Source organism: Tachyglossus aculeatus, chromosome X1 (genome assembly GCF_015852505.1).
Source record: "Tachyglossus aculeatus isolate mTacAcu1 chromosome X1, mTacAcu1.pri, whole genome shotgun sequence".
Classification (NCBI taxonomy): Eukaryota; Metazoa; Chordata; class Mammalia; order Monotremata; family Tachyglossidae; genus Tachyglossus; species Tachyglossus aculeatus.
In genome coordinates this window covers 67,478,915-67,497,869 of record NC_052101.1, presented here as the reverse complement: position 1 = coordinate 67,497,869, position 18,955 = coordinate 67,478,915, and the positions used below count along the sequence as shown (strand labels likewise).

General features: G+C 42.9%; 1 long non-coding RNA gene across 1 annotated transcript in view; it reads left to right on the top strand.

The window, feature by feature from the left end:
- Positions 1-18,955, top strand: part of LOC119950060 — a 289,948-nt gene that overhangs the window by 237,258 nt on the left and 33,735 nt on the right. Inside the window, exon 4 of the long non-coding RNA XR_005457332.1 lies at positions 1,853-1,911. This is a non-coding gene — a long non-coding RNA (uncharacterized LOC119950060). The remainder of the gene's footprint in view (positions 1-1,852; positions 1,912-18,955) is intronic.

The window sequence follows — 18,955 nt, the reverse complement described above, 5'->3', positions numbered from 1 at the left end:
AAAAAATGGATATTTATAAGGAACAATTAGGGACATTATCAAGGAATTTTTGGATAAAAGAAGGCTCAAGAAAGGTTTACATAAATGCACAAACAATAGGTTCTAGTTATTAAAGGGAAACTTGGAGGTGTTAGTGTCAGGTAGGCCTTTAGGAAAAGGATTCTATCTCTGCAGGTGGCATCAAAAGAACACTTTAAGTAGATTTATATCACAGAGGAAGGATGGGAATAAAAATGAACTCAAAATGTCCACCCTTGAAGTTGGTTATTTGGTGTTTTAATATTCTAAGAGAGCACTTCATAAATAAAGCATTTTAAAAGATAAACAAGGCTTGCGGAAAACATTTTTTGGTAACCTCAGATATAGAGATCTCCTTAAAGGATTATTATTCAGTCACTCAAAGATATTTATTGAGCACTCACTGTGTGCAGAACACTGTACTAAGTGCTTGGGAGGGTACAATACAACAGAGTTTGTAGACATGTTCCCTGCCCGCAAGGAGCTTACAGTCTAAAGGTTTTATGGGGCATTCTGACAGGATAGAGGCAGGGCCTAGTGGACAGAACATAGAGCTATGTTCTAATCATGGTTCCACCACTTGCCTGGATATTACCATGGGCAAATCACTTAGCTACTCTGTATCTCAGGTTCCTCATTTGTCAAATGGGGATTCAATACCTGTTCTCCTGTTCCCTTAGACTATAATTCCTTGTGGGATGGGGACCGTGTCTGATCTGCTTATCTTGTAATCATCATCATCATCATCATCATCATCATAATGGCATTTGTTAAGTGCTTACTATGTGCCAAGCACTGTTCTAAGCTCTGGGGTAGATACAAGGTAATCAGGTTGGCCCACGTGGGGCTCACAGTCTTAAACCCCATTTTACAGATGAGGGAACTGAGGCACAGAGAAGTTAAGTGACTTGCCCAAGGTCACATAGCAGACAAGTGGCGGAGTAGGGATTAGAACCCACGATTTCTGATTTCCAAGCCCATGCTCTTTCCACTAACCCTAGCACTCAGTACACTGCTTGGTACAAACTAAGTGTTTAACAAATACCACATTTATTAATAACTGCAGCATGGAATTCATCTTAGACAGCCATAATTGCATTTAAACCTACTGGTCCCAACATAAATCTTTTTGGCAGCTGCTATGTGTGCCATACCTCTTGCAATGGTGGCTCCAGAACCATCTGTGCCAAGAGGTAAGAGCCCAATTTGTAAAACTAACCTTGTGGCAGAGCTTTAAGTTCAGTGGATGTCAGGAAGATTTGAGGAAAAAGGGAGGATGACTGAAAAATGAAACAAAGATGGCTGCCATGCATGCACAACGTTATAGGGGACCTCTGTGCATGCAAGGAAGCCATCTTGATGTGGATCCTGGATTGTGCACCATCTTAAATATCCCTAGAGGCTGCAATCTTGAGTGTAACAGGAAGCAGGCCTCAGCAGCCCTCACCATGTGCTGCCCCAAGACAACCACTTGTCTTGCTTTATTGCCTAAAGCTGGGTCCACCCTCTGGAACAGCCTGCCCTGTTGTTGACATCAAACAGCATCTTCCACCTATTCCAGGAGCAGGAACTTGTCACCTCTGCAGCCCACTGGTTCACTTAAATTTACTACTCCTACAGCGAAGCTCATAGATTGTAGCAGCTGCTAGGGAAATCTGTGCATATGGGATTTGTTACTACAGGAAATTATATGGTCATAAAATATCAAGAGATTCAAGAAGGCTTAGGTAAATATACGGAGAAGTCCATAATAAGTTATTAGAGAGAAAGTCAGGGATGCTAGATGGTACATCCCTATCTGTGAAGGGTGATGTCAACACTTTTTTTGTTACAGCTTCCTTTGTTGGCACTGTTGGAGACAGAGTATTGGATGGATGGACCACTGAGCTTAAGGTATTTAGCAGATTTCCACTGTATTATTATTTTGCTTTTGAAATGCTTCTATAAGGTACTAACTCCACCTAACCAAATGATAAATGGGTAAAGGGTCTATAATTAGCTCAAAGTACTAAAATAGCTTCAAAATCCCTCTAATTTACTATTTTCGTTTTAACGATGGTGGCTGTGTAAAGAGTACAAATCCCTGAAATTGATGGAGTAGCGCTGTAGCTTCTTCTAACTAGAACAGATTGGATCTAGCTTGCATTATCACCCTAGTGGACCTTTCAATAAGATACACTTTAAAGTTCCACTTTCTTTTTTATATACAGAATTTCCATCCTTTGTCCTTTCCCAGGCTGGTCAGAGATTTGTTGGCTACAGGGTGCCAAGTGATTTTTTTTTTAAATGGTATTTGTTAAGCACTTACTATGTGCCAGGCACTGTTCTAAACACAGGGGTAGATAGAAAGTAATCAGGTTGGACACAGTCCATGTCCCATGTGGGGCTCACAGTCTTAAATCCCCATTTTACAGATGAGGTAACTGAGGCACAGAGAAGTGAAGTGAAGTGAAGGTAATGGTGGAGCTGGGATTAAAACCTAGGTCCTTCTCATTTCCAGGCCTGTGCTGTAGCCACTAGGCCATGTTGCTTCCCTATGTCTTGTGTCTTATGTCTTAGAGAATTAATGCCAAGTGAATTCTTTCAGGTCATTATCAGCTGAATTATTTTCAACATTAACACATTTTTGCAATTAGCTGTGTAAAGTGTCATAGACTAACACAAATAAAATACTTAAGTATTTTTAATAGATTAAAATAATTTTTAAATTCCAATAGTAGGATAATGTGATTCATGGCCTAATTCTGAGTTGAAGGAATATTAACCATCCAATTTTCAAGTTTTACAAGAGCAAATATTTCTATGACCAAACTTACTATCTGCTAGAGGGGATACCACTGCACCATAAAGTAATCTCATAAACACACTCAGAAAACAATACCATTGTATTCTAATTATTGCCAGGGCAAATAAAAACAACTACTACATTTCTAAGAAATTCTACAATGAATAATGGTGTCGAAAACTTTTGATGATGCTCATTGTCTATTGAGCTGAAAGTCTCCCCAACAGATTGTAAGTACATTCTGACTCTAGTTTCCAGCTTCCCTTGTGGCATCCTTAAGCAGAGAAGCATCAAATAACAGGACCAGACCTACAATGCAAGTCCTGCTTGACTCCAATGGTGATGGAGAAAGGGTCATAGGGGGCACCTTCCAACTATGACCTGACCAATCATACTGTTGTAGAGTAACACAAGGATCTCAGGACAGCTGGATTTGCTTAACAGTTGCCAGAGCCTTGGTCTGTTCATGATGTCAAACACTTGCCAGATCTAAGAAAATAGTATAGCGACATTGGTGTTGCTCCTTGATAGTTTCCTGTATCTGTTATGCTGTAAAGAGTGTGACCTAAATGGGTACTGTGCTTAACATCCCAAGGATTTAACTGCAGTTATGATAGTAACAATGATAATAATAATAATAATAATAATAATGACAATTATAATAGTATTTAAGAGCTTACTATGTGCGAAGCACTGTAGTAGATACAAGATAATAAGGTCATACTGTCCCTGTCCCACATAATAATAATAATAATGATGGTATTTGTTAAGCGCTTACTATGTGCAAAGCACTGTTCTAAACACTGGGGGGATACAAGGTGATCAGGTTGTTCCATGTGGGGCTCACGGTCTTAATGCCCATTTTACAGATGAGGTAACTGAGGCACAGAGAAGTTAAGTGACTTGCCCAAAGTCACACAGCTGACAAGTGGCGGAGGTGGGATTAGAACCCATGACCTCTGACTCCCAAGCCCATGCACTTTCCACTGAGCCACGCTGCTTCTCTACGGGATTCACAGACTAAATAGGAGCGAGAACAGGTATTGAATCCCAACTTTACCAATGCAGAAACTCAGGCATAGAGAAGTTACATAACTTGCCCAAGGTCATAGCAGGTAAATGGCAGAGCCAGGATTAGAATGCAGGCCTTATGACTCCCAGGTTGGCACTTTTTCCATTAGGCCACACTGCTTCTCAAATTCCATTCACTAGTTTACTGACAGGTTGTGGGGAGGGGGAGGGTGATGAGCTGCTCTAAGACACGGAACTCCTCTTATGACTCACTTCCCAGATACCTACATTCACCAAATAGCCCAAAGAACACATGGAAAACATGCTGAACACTTTGGGAAAAAAAATGCAAAAAATTAGAATTCTACCATAGAATGCAAAGAAGCTTAAGTTAAACCAACATGTAAAATGATACTGGTGTTGCTGGTAATCAGGTTGTCCCACGTGGTGCTCACAGTCTTAATCCCCATTTTACAGATGAGGTAACTGAGGCACAGAGAAGTTAAGAATCTTGACCAAGGTCACACAGCAGACAAGTGGCAGAACTGGGATTAGAACCCACGTCCTCTGACTCCCAAGCCCGTGCTCTTTCCACTAAGCCATGCTGCTTCGATGCAATATACAAGCATTTGGGAAATACGATATAAGCACAAGGCATGTTCCCTGCCCATAACAAGCTTATGTTCTAACAGGGGAGACAGGCAAAGGAAAATTCACAAGCTGTGGAATCCAAATAAATGCAATTTAATGTTCAATTGAGTATACATCTATACAGAAGTGCTAAGGGCAGGCATAAATAAATCCATAAGTGGGAGAGAAGACTTGTATGTGGTTTAAGAGGCTAATGCAGGACCCACAGTACCCATCACCCAATGACTGGAATCAGAAATATTCAGGGACACAGAGTTGCATTGGCAGACTTTGGAATAAGTGACCATTTACACCTGCAAGTCACTGCTCAATCCCTTCTTGAGTCTGCAAATCAACTGACAGTATTTACTGAGCACTTTCTGGGTGCAGAGTGCTGTAGTAAGTGCCTGGGAGAGTACAATACAACAGAGTTGGTAGACATGTTCCCAGACCACAACGAGCTTACACTTCATGTATAAGACTGCTGTGTAACATAGCAAAGTCTGGTTGCTGTCCCTTTAAAAATGTAGCACTTGGTGTTAAACTATTCCAGAAACTATATAGAATATTCTCTTGGGTTAAAGTTTTATTTTAACTTTAGGCTGAAACAGTGACTCACCATTACCTACAAAGCTAGACTTGTATATTTCTTCTTTGTGCCAAATAGGCAAGGTACCACTTGGCTTAGATTTATAGTTATAGGGGTAAAAATGTTTAATTTGCAGATCTAATTAAACATGAAAGCTCCCAAAGAAGAACGTGTTTGCCTTTAATGTCTAAAGCTGATCTGTGATCTGAAGTCCCACATCCATTACACTGCACTAATTTTTAAATGACTCTAAGGCCACACATACCAAATTTAAAAAGATATAACTACAGTGAATACTGGAACTGACTCAACTTCCACATTTCTATGGGGTAGATGACATCGCCATAGAAAGACTGACAGGTTGAGTATAATTTTCCTTACTTCTTGTCTACTCACCTAGCCCTGCCTTATCCCACCTCTTCTGTGGGAAGGGAAGGAAGAATATTCCCAATAGAGGCAGACAAGATGTAGACCTGGAGTTTTCTATGCGTAGTAAGAAAAAAATCAAACAAATAGATACTTTGCACCCTAACCAGCTCTTCAGTATGTATTTAAGCAGCAAAGTCTAAATATTATTTTTATAATACACAAGTCTTGGAAAGCTTTAGCTATGAGTTGCTCTACCTTAAAGATATGATTATTCATCATAAACATGAACAAATCATTTTATCTAGAACATTGGTCCTTCCCCACTCTTTTGTTAACTGTTGAAACCCCACCACCCACCCCCACCAAGGCACACCTCAGGTTTTATGAAAATGAAGAAAGGAGTAAGAAAATGTGTGAACATTTTTATATAATGAATTGACTTTAAATGCCTTTTCCAAGTTCTCATTGTGTTCTTAGGGTATAGGAGAATTAGATTATGCATTAGAACTATCTCTGGAGCCTGAATATTTATTTACCTTATTTATGCTTCAAGTACTGAAGGTCAATTTTCTCAAATTAAATGGAATGAATCCCAACGTGACTACCCTGACTAAAATTTCCAAAATGATGGACTGATGGCACTGGCACAGAACACCAGATTTGCCGTTTTCTGGTTAGATTGGGAAAGGTTGGAAACTTTGAAAAATTTCTGAAACAGAAGAAAACATATTTTAGTTATGGCTAGGGAACTTTTCCTTTACAAAACATAATTTTTGTTGGGTGGCAATCTAATGAGATCTTTTTCATAGATTAGATAGGAACCCTGGGAGCCTATTTAACTCTCTGTCCTGCACCTCACAGGACTAAGAGATTCCTGGAGAGTCTAACTATAGTTGTCCTTCGTTTTCAAACACGAGGCTTCTGGTAGTAAAATTCTAGCCATGAGTAGGGGCCTGGATCCAAATCCACACTCCATTCTGCAAGCATAAAGACTCTCCTTTGTGAAACGGAGGCATTTGCCCCTTACGGCACCTGCCAGGACTTGTAAGTCTATCTCCTGGTTTACCTAATTTTCCCATTGCTTCTGTTCAAGGGAAGCAAGGCCATTCCTTATTGCTACACAATCAGGTTGGTCTGTCTGCTTATGTTGCCCCCTCTCCTCCATATTGCTGCTATAATGGTGTTAGAGTTGCATTTCACTATGTCTTTAAAATGTTCATATCCAATTTTAGCCCACCACAAAAACCTAAGAACATAAGCAATGTCATTATTGGGTCATAGCAAAGGACCACTCAGCCCAGTGTTGCCTTCCAAAGTGGCAACAGGTTACTTGGAGGAAATGTGATTGTTCAAACCCATTGACATCCACCCTAACATATATAGATGTATCATCTAACAACCCAAATCCTTCCTTCCCTAACTTTCCATCTCCCAATATTGGCTATTCAACTATTGATTTCTCTCAGCGCCCACTAAACATACTGCTATATTCTGCCTACATGTCTACATGTGGCAGTAAATCCCATGTGTTCAACACGATGTATTAAGAAGTGATTCATCTGAACCCAAGCATTCAAATTATGTCCGCTCACTCTGATGTTGAGGAATTTATTTAACTGTCTTTTTCCTGTCCATTTTGTAAAATCCTGTCATGATTTGTAAACTGCAATCACTTCCACTCCATCTACATCTTTCTAGGCTGAAAAGTTTTAACTAGCCCTTTCCATTTATCCTCATAAGGAAGCATTTCCATTCCCCTGATACTTTTGCTTACCATCCCTTTATCTGCTCCAGCCCTGCTGTATCCTTTGTACAATACAGTGACATGGATTGAAATATTTGTTACAGTGGTTATTTCCTTGAGTCTTTCTCATTTGTTTCTCTCTAGACTGTAAGTTCAATGTGAGCAGGGACTATGTCTACCAACTATGTTATACTGTACTCTCCCAGTGCTTGGCACAAAGTAAGAGCTCGATAAATATGATTGATTGATTGATTGTGGAGACCCAGCATTTCTCCCATCCCAGGAGAGAGCAGGGTTAGAGAAACCAACAAAAAAGAAGTCTGTGGTCTAAATGGTGTGTATGTTCACATGGGGTGGGGGAAAAATAAAGCATCCAAATGGTATCTTCTTGGTCAAATATGGATTGAGTAGAGCACAGGTGCCTTCAGATGGCTCCTACAGACCTCCTCCAACATCTTGGCAGCAGCTTAAGTGCTGTGAGCTGAAGATTTAAGCATTACACTAAACTTGTGTGGTCCTGCTGAGGCACACTTTATGGGCGGCACCCCTTCTCCTGCAGCTGCTGCCAAGTGCCGTCTTTGTCCGTGCTTAAAGCTTGTCTTGTTGCTTGATGTTTTGTTTCTTCCTTGGACTGTTTTAACTTTCAAAGCAAATTACCTACACAGGCTGTTTATGACATGCCTTGGGTGGCTGTGCTGGCAACAGTTGCAGACATCTCCATTTTACAGAACAGGAAATAAGTAGAGGGCTTCATTATTTCAGCCACATCATCTACATTAGGGTCTCAAAAGATGCATTGGGGAGTTAAGACTTCAAGTCTGTATTTAGTTGGGCTAAATACACTCTCTACCCTAGAATCCATCCTTTTTTCTTTCATTACATGCATGCTTATTCACCCTCGCTCCCAGGTTCAGTTCAATCCAAGTGATGATATTAAAATGATTAATGTGACCAGATGTCCCGCTTTAGGCAGGACAGTTATGATGCTTGGGTTTTCTCTAACCAATAAAAAGGCCTCTAGCATGGCCTACAAGGGTGCAATGTTCATCCAGAATGGTAAGAGGGAAACAAATCCCCCAGCGGTGGCAGCCTTAGGGAGGAGAACCTACCTTCTTATGTCTGTTTTCTCTTTCTTGGACAATAACAACAGCCACTGTGTCCTCACCTCTGCCACTGAAGCTGCCCTTCCCAGAATATTTCTTGGAGTTTCTGCCGCAGTTGAAATGAAGTGTTTCTGGCAGTGCTGAAAACTTCCTAGCAATGGCCTGGAAAGGGCTGATTTAGCTGTGGCAGCATGTACTGCTGTTTGGTTCTGGTGGCTTTTCCCCCACTGCTTTCAAACATGCTCATGTCTCCCCTAGCCTAAAGAAAGCCCCTCCCCTGACCCCACAGTTCCCTCCAGTTATCACCCCACCTCCCTCCTACCATTCCTCTCCAAACTCTTTGAGCAAATTGTGAATTGTTTATATCCACTGTCTCCAGTTCCTCTCCTCCAATTTTCTCCTTGAATCCCTCCAATCTGGTTTACATCCTCCCCTTCTTTGCAGAGAAACCACCCTCTCAAAGGTCACACATGACCTCCTTCTTGTCAAATCCAACTGGCTTCTACTCCATCCTAATCCTCCTCGACCTCTCAGCTGCTTTCGACACTGTCGACCACTCCCTTCTCCTGGAAACATCATCCAACCTCAGCTATTCATTTATTCAATTCTATTTATTGAGAGCTTACTGTGTGCAAAGCACTGTGAAAAGCACTGTACTAAGCGCTTCATTGACACTGTCCTCTCCTGGGTCTCCTCCTATCTCTCTGGATGCTATTTCTCAATCTCTTTTGTGGGCACCTCCTCTGCCTCCCATTCTCTAACTGTGGAAGTCCCTCAAGTTCAGTTTTGGTTCCTCTCCTGTTTTCCATCTACACCCACTCCCTTGGAGAACTCATTCACTCCCATGGCTTTAACTACCATCTCTATGCAGGTAAGTCCCAAATCTTCACCTCCAGTCCTGGTCTCTCTCCTTCTTTGGAGTCTCTCATTTCCTCTTGCCTTCAGGACTTCTACACTTGGCTATTCTGTCAACAGCTCAAACTAAACATGTCTAAAACAAGATTCCTTATCTTCCCACCCAAACCCTGTTCTCCCCCTGACTTTCTCATCACCGTAGACAGCACCACCATTCTTCCCGTCTCACAAGCCCTTAATCTTGGCATTATCCGACTCATCTAGCTCATTCAACCAATATATTCAATCTGTCACTAAATCCTGTCAGTTCAATGTTAACAACATTGCTAAATGTTGAGAAGCAGCATAGCTCACTGGAAAGAACCCAGGCTTGGGAGTCAGAGGTCATGGGTTCTAATCCTGGCTCTGCCACTTGTCAGTTGTGTGACTTTGGGCAAGTCACTTAACTTCGCTGTGCCTCAGTTATCTCATCTGTAAAATGGGGATTAAGACTGTGAGCCCCATGTGGGACAATCTGATTAGCTTGTATCCACCTCAGCCCTTAGAACAGTGCTTGGCACATAGCAAGTGCTTAACAAATACCATAATTATTATTATTATTACTAATAAATCAATCATATTTGAGTACTTACTGTGTGCAAAGCACTGTACTGAGTGCATGAGAGAATACAATGCCACAGAGTTGGTAGACATGTTCCCTGCCCATAATGAAAAGCTTCCCTTTCCTCTCCATTGAAATTTCTATGTTGATCCAAGCAGTTACCTATCCCACCTGGATTACTGCATCAGCCTCTTTGCTGACCTCCCTGCCTTCTGTCTCTTCCAATTCAAGTCCATACTTCACTCTGTTACTCAGATTATTTTTCTAGAAAAAATGTTCAGTCGACATTTCCCCACTCCTCGAGAACATCCAGTGGTTGCCCATCCACCTCCACATCAAACAAACTCCTTATCATTGGCTTTAAAGCACTTAATCACCTTGCCTCCTCCTACCTCACCTCGCTACTCTCCTGCTACACAACCCAGCCCTCACACTTCACTCCTCTATCTCATCATCATCATCAATCGCATTTATTGAGCGCTTACTATGTGCAGAGCACTGTACTAAGCACTTGGGAAGTACAAATTGGCAACATATAGAGACAGTCCCTACCCAACAGTGGGCTCACAGTCTAAAAGGGGGAGACAGAGAACAAAACCAAACATACTAACAAAATAAAATAAATAGAATAGATATGTACAAGTAAAATAAATAAATAAATAGAGTAATAAATATGTACAAACATATATACATATATACAGGTGCTGTGGGGAAGGGAAGGAGGTAAGATGGGGGGATGGAGAGGGGGACGAAGGGGAGAGGAAGGAAGGGGCTCAGTCTGGGAAGGCCTCCTGGAGGAGGTGAGCTCTCAGTAGGGCCTTGAAGGGAGGAAGAGAGCTAGCTTGGCGGATGGGCAGAGGGAGGGCATTCCAGGCCAGGGGGATGACGTGGGCCGGGGGTCGATGGCAGGACAGGCGAGAACGAGGTACAGTGAGGAGATTAGCGGCAGAGGAGCGGAGGGTGCGGGCTGGGCTGTAGAAGGAGAGAAGGGAGGTGAGGTAGGAGGGGGCGAGGTGATGGACAGCCTTGAAGCCCAGGGTGAGGAGTTTCTGCCTGATGCGCAGATTGATTGGTAGCCACTGGAGATTTTTGAGGAGGGGAGTAATATGCCCAGAGCGTTTCTGGACAAAGATAATCCGGGCAGCAGCATGAAGTATGGATTGAAGTGGAGAGAGACACGAGGATGGGAGATCAGAGAGAAGGCTGATGCAGTAGTCCAGTCATTCAATAGTATTTATTGAGCACTTACTGTGAGCAGAGCACTGTATTAAGTGCTTGGGAGAGTACAAAATAACAATAAACAGAATTACCATCTATCTTGCTGCTGACCTCTCTCCCATGTCCTGCCTCTGGCCTGGAACACCCTTCCTTATATCCGACAGACAATTACTCTCCCATCCTTCAAAACCTTATTGAAGAAGCATCTCCTCCAAGAAGCCTTCCCTGACAAAGCCCTTATTTCTTCTTCTCCCACTCTCTTCTGCATTGCCTTTTCACTTGGATTGCTCCCGTTTCATTCTTCCCTCAGTCCCACAGTTCTAATGTTCATGTCCATAATTTATATAATGTCTGTTGTCTCCTCCAGACTGTAAGCTAGTTGTGGGCTGGGAATGTGTCTATCAAATCTGTTCTATTGTTCTCTCCCTAGCACTCTGTACAGTGCTCTGCACCCAGCTAGTGCTCAATAAATATGACTGATTGATAGGTTGCTTGCTGCCAAGGCCACTACTGCTAGTAGAGTCTCTGACACCACTAGCTATGATGGATGGTTGCTCCAGAAAGTCACACCTCTCCCTTCTCCCCTTCCCCATTTCTCATCTCGTTCTGCCCCTCAGAAGCCTAGCTCCTATTCCACCATGACACCCCCCACCCCCCTCAAAAAAAATTGGCCACTTGTGAGCTCCTTGTGGGAGGGATTGGGTCTACCAACTCTAGTATATTATACTCTCCCAAGTGCTTTGTGCAGAGCACTGTAAATGCTCATTAAATAATACATACATTGACTGATTGATTGATTCATTCATTCAATCGTATTTATTGAGCACTTACTGTGTGCAGAGCACTGTACTAAGCGCTTGGCATGTACAAGTCGGCAACACATAGAGACGGTTCCTACCTAACAACGGGCTCATAGTCTAGAAGGGGGGGACAGACAACAAAACAAAACATGTAGACAAGTGTCAAAACCATCAGAATAAATGGAATTATAGCTATATGCACATCATTAATAAAATAGAGAAGTAAATATGTACAAGTAAAATAGAGTAATAAATATGTACAAATGTATACAAGTGCTGTAGGGTGGGGGGGTAATGGAGAGAGGAGGAGGAGAGGAAAAAGGGGGCTCAGTCTGGGAAGGCCTCCTGGAGGACATGAGCTCTCAGTAGGGCTTTGAAGGGAGGAAGAGAGCTAGTTTGGCGGATGTGTGGAGGGAAGGCATTCCAGTCCAGGAGAAGGACATGGGCCAGGGGTCGATGGCAGGACAGGCGAGAACGAGGCACAGGGAGGAGGTTAGCGGCAGCAGAGAGGAGGGTGTGGGCTGGGCTGTAGAAGGAGAGAAAAGAGGTGAGGTAGGAGGGGGCGAGGTGATGGAGAGCCTTGAAGCCATGGGGGCCCAGTCCTACTATCCTCTCAACCAGCTCCCTGCAGTAGGAGTATGTAGTTTATAGAGATCAGGCTGAATGGGAAAAGGAGGCCCATAATGCCTGGATCCCCATAGCCAGTCCCTGCCGCGTTTCTTTCTTCCAGAAAGTTTCCTGGGAGGCTCATTATGGGCAGGAAATGTGTTTGCTGATTCTGTTGTACTCTTCCAAGCACTTAGTACAGTGTTCTGCATATAGTAAGTACTCAATAAATACGTTGGATTGATGGACAGCTCTTCATAGCTTCTCTGTTGATTCTTGGGGGAAAAAGCGGAATATATATTGGTTTGAAAAAGCAATAATCTTGTTTGATAATAAAGTATGTGAGCTGTCTTTAAAGCCAATGACACTTCACTTAAAAGTACATTTCTCCTTTTTTTTAAATTAGCTTGTCCAATCTTGTTCTCCTTTTTTACTCACTCGCAAACACAAGAGGAACTAATTTTTAAAATTCACAAAAAATACATTAATGTGAGTTGCCAGTTCTGCAGAAAGGCAAGTTAAAAAGGTATTTTTTACTGAAAATAAAAAATGACCAACATGCAACTGATGTGCAGCTTTCAAGAAAGCATACTGATGGGCAATGTTGACTTTGGACTGCTGCCCCCCCCCAGCCAGAATAGGCAAATAAAGAGAAAACTGACCCCTCTGTGACTGACACCACAGACAGGCCTTATCTGTGAGTTTTGAAGGCTCACTATGTGCTTCAATGGCTTTGAAGTCCACCTGTTGCCAGGAAAGGAAGAGGGAAAAAGACTGAGCTTGGTTTGCCAAACGGTCACCCTACTCCCATTCCAACTTCCTGACTGGGCTGTGGGGACAGGGGGCTCGTTTGGGACAGAGAATGTGTCCATTTATTGTTGTATTGTACTTTCCCAAGCGATTACTACAGTGCTGTGCACACTGTAAGCATTCAATAAATATGACTGAATGAATGAATGAAAGAGCAAATGAACCTGAGGTCCTTTCATGTACATATCCATAGGCATGAAAAAATAAACAGATGCACGGAAACACTCTTACAAAGACATGGAGAGACCAAGGATTCAGGCAGACCTATACACATGGGCACAGAAATAGACATCCATATGGAGACAGAATTATGCTTTGACACAAAGATTAGTAAGGAGTTTCTCTTTGATGTGGAGATGAATGGGCAAGCCCTGGAGATTACTGAGGAGTGGAGAAACATGGACTGAATGATTTTGTAGAAAAATGATCTGGGCAGCAAAGTGAAGTATGGACTAGAGTGGGAAGAAACAGAAAGCAGAGGGTTAGCAAGGAGGCTGATGCATTGATCAAGGTGGGATAGGATAATTGATTGGCCAAGCACTTAGTACAGTGCTCTGCCCACAGTAAGCACTCAATAAATATAACTGAATGAATTAATGTGGTAGCAGTTTCGATGGAGAGGAAAGGGTGGATTTTAGCAATGTTGTGAAGGTTGAGCTGAAGGGATTTGGTGACAGGCTGAATATGTGGGTTGAATGAGAAAAGATGATTCAAGGATATGCCAAGGTTATGGGCTTGTGAGGCAGGGAGGATGGAGTACTCCATAAAAACCCGAGACCTAGAATTTAAGAAACATGGATCTATATCACTAATTCAATTGGCTCCACTTTGATAGTGTACAACAAAATGATAAATTAAGAAAAACGTGATTAAGAATGAAAGATTATCCTAACTTCCAACTTTCTAGCTTGCTTCAAAGTTTTCTGTGTCCATGAAGTATGCATAGAAAGAAAAAAAGATGGGCATTTACAAACACAAAGCATGCTAATCTGGGAATCGTCTGGACAAACTGAATGGAGTCTTTGAGTAAGCACTCTACAAACAGATGGTTAAGTCGTCAATGCACGCACAGTCCTTAGCGTAGCTTTTGGAAGTACAGAAGCATGGGAGTTTAAGGGATTTGAAACAAGAATTAAACTGTATAAAAGATTTGATTCTTAAATGATACTCAGATCCACTTATTTGTATGGGTAAGTATGTGACAGGAATAATTGGGGCTTAAACTGAGCAGGAGTTCAATTCTGGAACCTTTTCTGAAAGGTATTTGTTTTGGGTGGGCAATGGGAGAGGGAGTCAGGATGTCATTCAGGGAAGTGAAGTGGGGAGGCCTAGGGTGGAGGGAGGAAAAGCAGGCAGACTGTACAACCTCTCCACCCCCACTCACATCCCAGATGCCTCTGGGGAAATGTGTTCTTGATTTCTATCAGCAGGATAGGGTCCTGTGCCTTTCTGGTTAACTGTTAGAATCCTGGATAGAACTAGCACCAATGCAAAGTGCAGAGTGATCGATCTGTGAAAGTGTTGAGATGGAAATGCCAGAAAGATGCCAAGAAATTTGATAGCCCACACTCAACGCAGGGCTCAGGAGTGTGACACCAGATGCTTTGTGCTGTTTTTGAAGAAATCAGGGACGAGAATGCAGCATAACAAGGACTCTGTTCAGAAAGTTCTAATTCCAGTTTAGAAAGTGCTAACTAGAAACTTTTCAAAACCATGGGAAGCAGTTGGCATTTCGCAGAATAGCAAGGCTGGAAGAGATTCACAAAAGGTTTTCTAGGCAATGTACTGTCTTCAGGATGGTATTTTAACATCCAGAAAGAGAGAGTGGTCAACTTTGTTTTTAAAATCCCTAAGGAAGGAGGAGATTCCATATCCAGATGTCTCTAGGAAAAAAGAAAGACTGGAAAAAAAAGCAGAAAAGGTTTCAATGGCTTCATTTCTTCAAAATGATTATGATTAAGCCATCTGTTCTTAAATGGACAAATCATACTGCACATTTTATTTCAGTGCCTCTATTTTACTAGGACCCTAAATAAATTCCTGCACTGCTTCAGTCTGGCTTTTCCATAACTTGATACCATGAAACTACTGCAGGAGGCTGGCAAATCAAGCTTTTCAGCCACCTTCCATACCATTTTGAATGAACTGCAGTATTAGAGTCTTTTCATGATCTACTTAGGAAGAACCCTTTTAGGGCATTATACTTTTCTAGTTTCTACTTTGATATTGGCTTTAATCTGACATGCTTGGTTGACATTGTCTCTTCACAACTCCTTGTCCTTTTTGCCTTTTCATTCCTGTTTCCCTAAAAGCACTCCCTCCTTAAGGGCTTTTTTGGAGAAGGATGAAAAAAACCCTTAAGTTAGAAGGAACCAGATACAAATGGTTTGTGTGTGCATATTTATGTTAATAGTACAGAGCAAAGGAACAGGCTGTTCTGGCTTCTGGTTTCTAAGTGTCACATAAATCAGTTAAAAAAAATGTTACAATTGAGAAGTAGAAATGGAGCAGCAGATACCAGGAGAACAATCACCCCAGCCACACAAAATAAAGCTATCTCTGTATTTCACCAGGAGCCATGAAGAATGAAGAGTTTGGTATGGATTAAAGTTGTTATTTCTTTCAGATACTATTTGCTTTAGTAAATCATCCTGAGAAGACAGCCAGGACTAAGTGGCAGACAGTTTTTTTAAAAAAGGAAGAAAAATTCCACAGAACTTACCTCATCCTGCACACCCAGGAGGTCAAGGGTTCCAAAAACTACTGACCTAGCTAAAGGGTACATATGTTGACACACAGTAATGAATATTTACATGGTGCCATTGGGCCCTTGTTAGGATTAGGGCACATCAGTAAAATCATTGGGATAACTCTGGTTTTACAATAGTTAGACCTTAATTACTTGGATATTTCAGGGGAAACTGGGATTGAATTTTCCAGATAATCTACTAATGAAGACCTGATCTTTGTTCTGCCAATCATCACCAGTAGTGCTGGCCTGTCAGGCCCCAGCATCAAACCCACAGAACTTTTCAAACTTGTAACACAGTAAAAAAAAAACACCTCTTTAAAGCACTCAATCACCCTGCCCTCTCCTACCTCACCTCTCTACTCTCCTACTACAATCCAGCCCACACACTTCACTCCGCTAATGTCAACCTATTCACTATACCTCCATCTTGTATATCTTGCTGCTGACCTCTCTCCCATGTCCTGCCTCTGGAACACCCTCCCTCTTCATTTCTGAGAGGCAATCACTCTCCCCACCTTCAAAGACTTATTGAGGATACATCTCCAGAGGCCTTTCCTAACTAAGCCCTCATTTCCTCTTCTCCCACTCCCTTCTCTGTCACCCTGATTTGCCCCCTTTATTCACCCCTCCCTCAGCCCCACAACACAAGTGTACAGATCTGTTTTTGTTAATTTATATTAATTTCTGTCTCCCTCTCTAGATGGTAAGCTCATTGTGGACAGGGAATGTGTCTGTCATATTGTTATACTGTCCTCTCCCAAGCACTTTTTACAGTGCTCTGTATACAGCAAGTGCTCAGTAAATATGATTGTTTGATAGATTAACTCTACCCTCATCATTTCCCTCTTCCCAATCCACAGCCACAGTTGGGAAAACCATCTTGAACTAAATCCACAACTCTCTGTTCTATGGAAGACACACCATAGCACTCAATAAGGACTTTAAGTTGTACAGGAGATTTTAGAAGACCGAGGTCAGTGTAAAGTCTGACGCAGAGTCCGACCAGTAGACTCAGTGGCAGGACCAATGGAGGAGGGAGACTCAATGCTGTAAATTTTTTTTAAAAAAACCACCAACATAAAAAAAACACAGCATACAAATAAAAAAGCATCTGGTACTTGATCAGAACCATACAGGGGACAGGTCATCCAAAAACCAGATGATCCAGTAAAACAAGAAACTAGAGTGGCCACCCTCGCTATACCACATGTGCCTTAACAGGGACCATGTGCATGCACCTAACATCACATCACATTATCTAGACAGATGCACATTACCAGAATAATGTTCCCTAAATTCCTAATAGCGTTCTAGCCAAAATGCCTTGTAAAAACATGTGATGGAAGTACTGGGTGTACTTCACCCAGTGACCAATAGGCAGTGAAGCTCAAAAATTCAGTTTTACTCCTTTGCCAGCTACTCTGGTGTGATTGAAAAAAGAGGATTTTATATCTTTTGTGGGTTACCATTTTTGGTGCCATTCTTGACACCAAAAAGTTCAGATACTGAGCATTGACTATCTAAGGTGCTTGACAACTATTTCTCCTCCCTTATTGACACCCATGCCCATCATCCCCATCAGCTCTTCTGTACATTCAACTCCCTTCTCAGGCCCCCGGTTCCTCCCCCTCCACCTTCCCTCATCCCCAACGATCTGGCCTCCTACTTCATTAATAAAATTAAATCCATCCGGTCCGACCTCCCCAAAGTCACTCCCCCCCCTTCTCCAACCCCCCGACTGTCAACACTCTCTGCTACTCTCCCATCCTTCCCAGCAGTATCTCTCCTCCCTCCTCTCAAGTGCTACTCTGGCCACCTGTGCTTCTGACCCCATTCCCTCTCATCTCATGAAATCTCTTGCTCCGTCCCTACTCCCCTCCTTAACTTCCATCTTCAACCGCTCACTCTCCACTGGTTCCTTCCCCTCCACCTTCAAACATGCCCATGTCTCTCCCATCCTAAAAAAAACCCTCTCTTGACCCCACCTCACCTTCTAGTTATCACCCCATCTCCCTCCTACCATTCCTTTCCAAACTCCTTGAACGAGTCGTCTACACGCACTGCCTCTAATTCCTCAACACCAACTCTCTCCTCAACCCCCTCCAGTCTGGCTTCTGTCCCCTACATTCCATGGAAACTGCCCTCTCAAAGGTCACCAATGACCTCCTGCTTGCCAAATTCAACGGCTCATAATCTATCTTAATCCTCCTCGACCTCTCAGCTGCCTTCAACACTGTGGACCACCCCCTTCTCCTCAACACGCTATCCTACCTTGGCTTCACAGACTCCGTCCTCTCCTGGTTCTCCTCATCTCTCTGGTCGTTCATTCTCAGTTCTTTTGCAGGCTCCTCCTCCCCCTCCCATCCCCTTACTGTGGGGGTTCCCCAAGGTTCAGTTCTTGGTCCCCTTCTGTTCTAGATCTACACTCACTCCCTTGGTGACCTCATTCACTCCCATGGCTTCAACTATCATCTCTATGCTGATGACACCCAAATCTACATCTCTGCCCCTGCTCTCTCCCCCTCCCTCCAGGCTCACATCTCCTCCTGCCTTCAGGACATCTCCATCTGGATGTCTGCCCGCCACTAAAACTCAGCATGTCCAAGACTGAACTCCTTGTCTTCCCTCCCAAACCCTGCCCTCTCCCTGACTTTCCCATCACTGTTGACGGCACTACCATCCTTCCCGTCGCACAAGCCCGCAACCTTGATGTCATCCTCGACTCCGCTCTCTCATTCAGCCCTCACATCCGAGCCATCACCAAAACCTGCCGGTCTCAGCTCCGCTACATTCCCAAGATCTGCCCTTTCCTCTCCATCCAAACCACTACCCTGCTCGTTCAAGCTCTCATCCTATCCTGTCTGGACTACTGCATCAGCCTCCTCTCTGATCTCCCATCCTCGTGTCTCTCTCCACTTCAATCCATACTTCATGCCGCTGCCTGGATTGTCTTTGTCCAGAAATGCTCTGGGCATGGTACTCCCCTCCTCAAAAATCTCCAGTGGCTACCAATCAATCTGCACATCAGGCAGAAACTCCTCACCCTCGGCTTCAAGGCTCTCCA